Consider the following 7,099-nt stretch of genomic DNA (forward strand, 5'->3'; position numbering starts at 1 on the left):
CTGCAGCCCTGAAAGCATCCTGCAGGAACCCACCACCTCGCCCTGTCGCTCCCGGCATCCTGCTCCCTGCTCTGTGTGTGCACACATCCCTGAAGCCCTGGCTGATGTGCAGACCCATCAGCTCTCCCAGTGCCCACCATCCAGGGACTGCAAATGGCTCCCCACAAAGGGAGCACAGATCATAAGGCAGAAACCCCAAAACCCAAGGAAAGCACTTATATCCTGTGTTCATTTGTACTCTCTATGGAGCCTTCGAATGTTTACCTCCCCTAGTGACAAAACCCAAGGCATCACAGGAGCTGAAATGCCCCAGAAGGAACTCAAAAGTTTAGTTTAGAAATGGTTAAAGGCCTCAAAGAGGATTCAAATAAGTGGATGGAGTTAGAAAGCTAATTTGAAATGACAAGAAACTCAGCAGCTGAGATGAGAAATACAGAAGGGAAATTGTGTGGAGTAGAGGGAACTCAGATGCAAACAAAAACTACAAAAACCACAGAACGTCTACAGTGACATTGCAGCAGGAAACTCCCCAAACCTAGGGAAGATATGGACACCCAGGAGGTGTCTAGAGCACCAGATACTAGACTTGATCAGAGAAGAACTTCCATCTTGCATCACTGTTGAAATGTAGAGAACAGAGCCAAGGATGGATATCAGAGAGGTGCTGGGGAGGGAGGCCTTGTGATTCACAAAGGCAAATTCATCAGATCTATATCAAGAGGAACCCCAGAGTCTAGGAAAAGGTAGAATGATATGTTCAAGTCCTGAAAATAAAGAACTGCCAACCAAAATTACTATATCCAGCAAAAGATTCCCTTAACATTGATGGAGAGATCAAACTAAGCAAAAACAATTTGGGACCAAAAGCTGGAATCAGAATATCTACTAAAGAAATTGCAGGGGCTGGGTAGACGCTCAGTGGTAGAATGCTTTCCTTGCATGCATGAAGCCCTGGGTTTAATTCCTCAGCACCACATATGCAAAAAGAAAAAAGCCAGAGGGGTGCTGTGGCTCAAGTGGTAGAGTGCTAGCCTTGAGCTCAAGAGCTGAGGGACAGTGGCCAGACCCAGAGTTCAGGCCCCAGGACCAGACACAAAAAAGGAAGGAAGAAAGTAATTCCACACAGAAATGAGGAAGCAAGCTGGGTATGATGGGAAAGCTGGGGAGGCATGGATGGATAACGACAGGGACAAATAGATCATGAGAGGGATGGATGGCTAACGAGAGGAACACATGTCTAACAAGAAGGACAGATGGATAACTAGAGGGATGGATGGATAATGGGAAGGATGGATGGATATCAAGAGGGAAAGATGGATAATGAGAGGAAAAGAAAGATATTGAGAGGAATGGCTAAACAAACAAGAACTGGGAAAGAATGGAGCATGTTCAACTCAGAAAGCCAGCCAACTACATGGTGAATTATACAGGACTCTAAAAACTCACACAGTGAGAATAAAGACAGATATTCTCAGGAGAGGATCAAAAAGGCCCAATAGCTATGTGCATCTGATCCTATAAAATGACACTTACTGAAATGAACTCCAAGAAATGGAAACAAGAGGGTTTGGTTATTTTGCTAGTTTTTATTTCCTTTTTTGCTGTCTTTGATTTCTCTATCTCATGTCTTATATGTCAGTTTATCAGTTTGGGGGATGGTAAGGGAGGTACAGAATTGGAGGGACAAAGGGTGAACAAACGCTGCCGTGATATTTCACTAGACACTTTGAAAACAAACTATACAACTTGTGGGGGAGGGGTTCAGGAGGGACAAACTCAGAGATTGAGGGAAGATGAGACACTGTTAAAAACAAAGAAATGTACTCATTTTCTGACTTATGTAACTGTAAAACCCTATATATCACCCTTACAATAACAATAAAGTACTTAAAATAAAAAATGAAAATCACCCAACTCCCAAAACAAATGAGGAAGATATAAAAATAAAAGTATTCAGTATAAGCAGAAAAAGACACACTGAATGATGACCATCAGCTCATGACAGTCCACAATGACCCAAAGGTAAATGGTCTTAACTCTCCAATTAAAAGGCACACACTTGGCTGACACGATTTTAAAGAAAGAAAAAGAAGTTTCAGTGGAAAGAAACTCAGGTCACTGGGAAAGAAACTCAGGTCACTGACAAAGACACTCACAGGCTGAGGGAAAGGATGGAAGATCACATGCCCAGTGAAGAGATGCTAGATGGTAATTGGAGTACCTGTCCTTGAAAGGTTAAAGTTTGAGACAGTGACCACTTGTTCCTTGTTTCTGTTTAGCAAAGCAACACGTGGTGGTAATCAAAACACCTGGTTGATTGTGTGCGTATATAAGACCTGCAAATCCTTAGCTAGGGGCTCTCCTCCTAGGCTCCGCAGTATAGGACGAGGCCGAACTGCAGTCCATTTAAATAAAACAGCTGTAGAGCCTGACTCTCGGTAGTCTTCTTGCGGGGTTCCTGTGACCATGGCATAACATATTAGTGGGGGCTCATCCGGGATACCCCCCAAAGACCCCCAAGACCTCAGACTCCAAAGATAAAACAGCGCAGTCTTTGTTAATTTGTCTTGTCCTGTCGTTTGTCTGTTTTACTTTCATTCTCCCTTGTGAGGACGGCCGCTCAGATTCATAAAGGGTTGTCGAAGCGGACGCGCTTGCACAACAGCCCTGGAGGAACTATGAGGCATCCCAGATCCTCGTGTGGTGGGGGGTCCTTGGAACCTCGCCCGCGTGAATTGTGGGGCGAGGGTCGGTTCGGTGTTAACCGAGGCCCAACTAGCCCACTGTGGGTCTGCTCCTTCTGCTGTGGGGCGTGGGTGTCCCATTACAGGAGTCAGCAGACCAATTTGGGAGATCTCCACTTCATAAGCTTTTTTTTTTTTTTGTCAGGCCTGTGTGTGTCTTGTTTGTACTGTTTATTATTTTTTTGGACTGTATGACTGACAGGACTGGAAACAATGGGCACCACTCCATCTAGCCCCCTGGACTTACAAAACAAAACTAAGAAAAAGGAAAAGAAAAGGTACCCCCGGGTTTTTCAGGGAGATAACTTGGAAGAAGAACTGTTTCCTCCCCCATACTCCACTTTTCAGGTTCCTTTTGCAGAACCTGAGAATGATCAAGAGGAGGAGGGAGCTATAGAACCCTCGGCACCTGCCCTTAAAGTTTCTGAGGGGCCAATCACTTGACGATGCCGTGGTATCAACCCCCCTTCTAGTGCAGGTGTTTTTCCTTTATGCACTGTAGGTCCTGTGGATGCGAATGGTTAACAGCAACTCCAATATTGGCCATTTTCTACCAGTGATCTACACAATTGGCACACCCAAAATGTCCCCTTTTCTGAGAAACCCCAGGATTTAATTCGTTTGCTTGAAACTATTCTCTTTACTCATCAGCCCACTTGGGATGATTGCAGTCAGCTTTTACAGGTCCTTTTTACCACCTAAGAGAGAGACAGTATCCAAGAGGTGGCCTGGAAACATATGCCTGGTCCCACAGGTGCACCCATCACGGATCCTGCCCTGATCGCTGCCTATTTTCCTGAGATCTGACCAACATGGTACTACAATACAGTTAAAGGTAGGGAGTGACTCCTTGTCTACCACCAGGCTCTGTTGGCAGGTCTCAAGGTGGTGGCTTGCTGACCTACTAATATTGCCAAAGTTTATGATGTTAGACAGGGAGGAAGTGAAAGTCTGGCAGCATATCTTGAGCAGCTCATGGAAGCTTTTAGTCAATATACCCCATATGATCTTGAGACCCAGGAGTTGGTTCAGATGATTATGTTTGCCTATATAAATTAAGCTGCACCAGACATAAAGCGAAAGTTGCAGGCTCTAGACAGACTTGGTGAAAAGCCTATTAGGGATCTAGTAGCCATTGCAGAAAAGGTTTACAATAAGAGAGAGACAGAGGAGCAAAGACAGGAAAGGAAGGAGAGAGAACGTGAAATTGAGCATGTAAAGAGAGACCAGGCCAAGGAAAAGAGGCCAGACTTGTTGGACTCGCCACTATTGCATGCTGAGCATACCTGGTTAACAGATGGCAGCAGTTTCATTTGAGATGGAAAAAGGTTCGAGGGTGCAGCAGTCACCACGGACACTGAGATAGTTTGGGCAGAAGCACTCCCCCAGAGAACGTCTGCACAAAGAGCAGAACTAGTGGCACTAACAAAAGCCCTACAATTGGGAAAAGGGAAGAGACTAAACATGTACATGGATAGTTGGTATGCTTTTGCCACTGTGCATGTCCATGGAGCCATTTACCAAGAGAGGGGGCTGCTGACAGAGCTGAGGGAAAGACTATTAAAAACAAACAAGAAATTTTAAGCCTCATCCGGGCCATATGGAAACCAGCAATTATTGCTATTATGCACTGCCCTGGCCATCAAAAGGGAACTGATTCTATAACCAAAGGAAATAACTTGGCCGATCAGGCAGCTAAGGAGGCGGCCCTCCAGCCCAGAGCAGAAGTACTTACTCTAGTAGACCCAGGGCCACAAGCTTTGCCTCCTGAGCCTCAGTACTCCCAAGAAGACTTGGAGTGGATAAAGAAAATTCCCATGGCCTATAAACCCCCAGACAGAGAAGGAAACAAAGACTGGTGGAAAACTGGTGAGGGGAAACTTATCTTGCCACAAAGATTGGGCAAGGGGATTCTTAGGAGAATGCATCGGGTCTCTCACATGGGAACCCAAAGAATGCAGGACTTGCTCGGACACTCAGAAGTAAAAATTAGGCAAGGAAATCAACTCATTGAGGACATTGTTAAAAATTGTAAAGCCTGTCAGCTCACCAATGCCCCCAATCAACTGGTTACAAAAGGAGCTCACCTCCATGGAGATAGGCCAGGTGTGTATTGGGAAGTAGACTTCACAGAAATTAAAACCGGAAAATTTGGATATAAATATTTGCTAATTTTTGTAGACACTTTTTCAGGATGGGTTGAAGCCTACCCAACAAAGCATGAGACCACGAACGTCGTGGCTAAGAAGATCCTGGAAGAAATCCTACCCAGGTATGGCTTCCCATCCACCATCGGGTCAGACAATGGACGGGCCTTCGTCTCAAAAGTAAGTCAGGGAATAGCCAAGGCACTGGGGACGGATTGGAAATTGCACTGTGCTTATAGACCCCAGAGTTCAGGGCAGGTGGAAAGAATGAATCAGACTCTAAAAGAGACCTTAACTAAATTGGCCTTGGAGACTGGAGCAGACTGGATATCACTCCTTCCTTTTGCCTTGTTTAGAATAAGAAATTCACTCTATTGGCTTGGCTTTAATTGCTTGCTGATTTGGATGATACTGAATTTCTGTGTAAGCTTGACTATTTACAGCTGGTGCATAAGAGTATGTGGCCCCAGCTTACAGCATTCTATTCTGCTTCTATTCCTACCCCCCATTTGTTTAAACCAGGGGACTGGGTGTTTGTTCAAAGGCACAACTTGAGATCTCTGGAACCATGGTGGAAGGGACCTTACATGGTGCTACTGGCTACACCTACTGCCCTTAAGGTAGATGGCATTGGTGCTTGGATCCACTGCTCCCACGCCAGACCAGCTGAACCCTTTGCCCTGGATGAACACGGGGAAACATGGGAAGTCTCCAAGCATCCTATGCAACCACTCCACCTACGCCTCAAGAAGAGAAAAATGGACTGATTGTTATTGGTATACGGATCAAGATCAAGAACTTTTGGAGTTTAGTTTTGGACCAGAGCCACAAGATTGTGGCTGAGGACCATAAGTCAAGGGGGGAATGAAAGGTTAAAGTTTGAGGCAGTGTTTCTGTCTAGCAAAGCAACACGTGGTGGTAATCAAAACAGTTGGTTGATTGTATGCCTATATAAGACCTGCAAATCCTTAGCTAGGGGCTCTCCTCCTAGGCTCTGCAGTGTCGGAGTGTAGGATGAGGCCCGAGCTGCAGCCCGTTTAAATAAAACAGCTATAGAGTCTGACTCTCGGTGGTCTTCTTGCGGGGGTCCTGCGACCTTGGCATAACAGTCGTCATATCTCACAATGTAGACTCCAAGCAAAATCCACCCGAAGAGATAAAAGCCAGGTTACATGCATAAAAAGAGTGATCCCCTAAAAAAAAAAAGAGTGATCCCCTGAGAGCCCCGGCAATCGTAACGAGACAGCATCACATGCAGCACAAGATAAAACACTGCCGGGCATAAAATAACAGAGGGTCTAGATGCAATGATACTTCATGGGGAGCAAGAAATCTAAACACTCACACAGTGGGAACAAAGACAGATATTCTCAGGAGAGAATCACAAAGGCCCACTAGCTATGTGCATCTGATCATATAAAATGCCACTTACTGAAATGAACTCCAAGAAATGGAAACAAGAGGGTTTGGTTAATTTGCTATTTTTTTTTCTCTTTTGTCCTGTTTTAGATTTCTAAACAAATTTCTGAACAAATGATGCCGTGATATTTCAGTAGACACTTTCAAAACAAATTATACAACTTGTGGGGGAAGGGCTCAGAAGGGAAAAACAGAGAAAAAGAGGGAAGATGAGACACTGTTAAAAACAAAGAAATGTACTCATTTTCTGACTTATGAAACTGTAACTGCCTATGTATCACCCTTACAATAACAATAAAAGACTTAAAATAAAAAATGAAAATGAGCCAACTCCCAAAACAAATAAGGAGGATATAATAATATAACTATGCAGAATAAGCAGAAAATGACACAATGAATGATGACCATCAGCTCATGAGAGACCTAATAGCCCAGCCCTGCTTGCCAAGTGTCCTGCTTCATTTGTCCTGCAAGGTTTGTCCCAGGAAGTGTGTCTCAGGAAGTGTGCCACATGACTCATCCATGCTTGTTACTTTGCAATGACACACAACTTCCCAGGGAAAGCCCACACAGGACTAGGAAGTGACCATGTGCCCCAGACCAGGAAGTGACCACATGGCAGGACCGGGAAGTGACCTCGTGCCAAGTCCATACCTGACTCCACAGGGACATAAAGGCCAGGCCAGGAGGCCCCACACCACTCACCTCTCTCTCCACCTGCTCCTCTCACCTCCTCCACCCTCCACCACCACAACCATGAGCTGCTGTGTGCCAGCCTGCTCCTGCTCC

Source organism: Dipodomys ordii, unplaced genomic scaffold, assembly GCF_000151885.1.
Source record: "Dipodomys ordii isolate 6190 unplaced genomic scaffold, Dord_2.0 Scaffold54, whole genome shotgun sequence".
NCBI classification, from domain to species: domain Eukaryota; kingdom Metazoa; phylum Chordata; class Mammalia; order Rodentia; family Heteromyidae; genus Dipodomys; species Dipodomys ordii.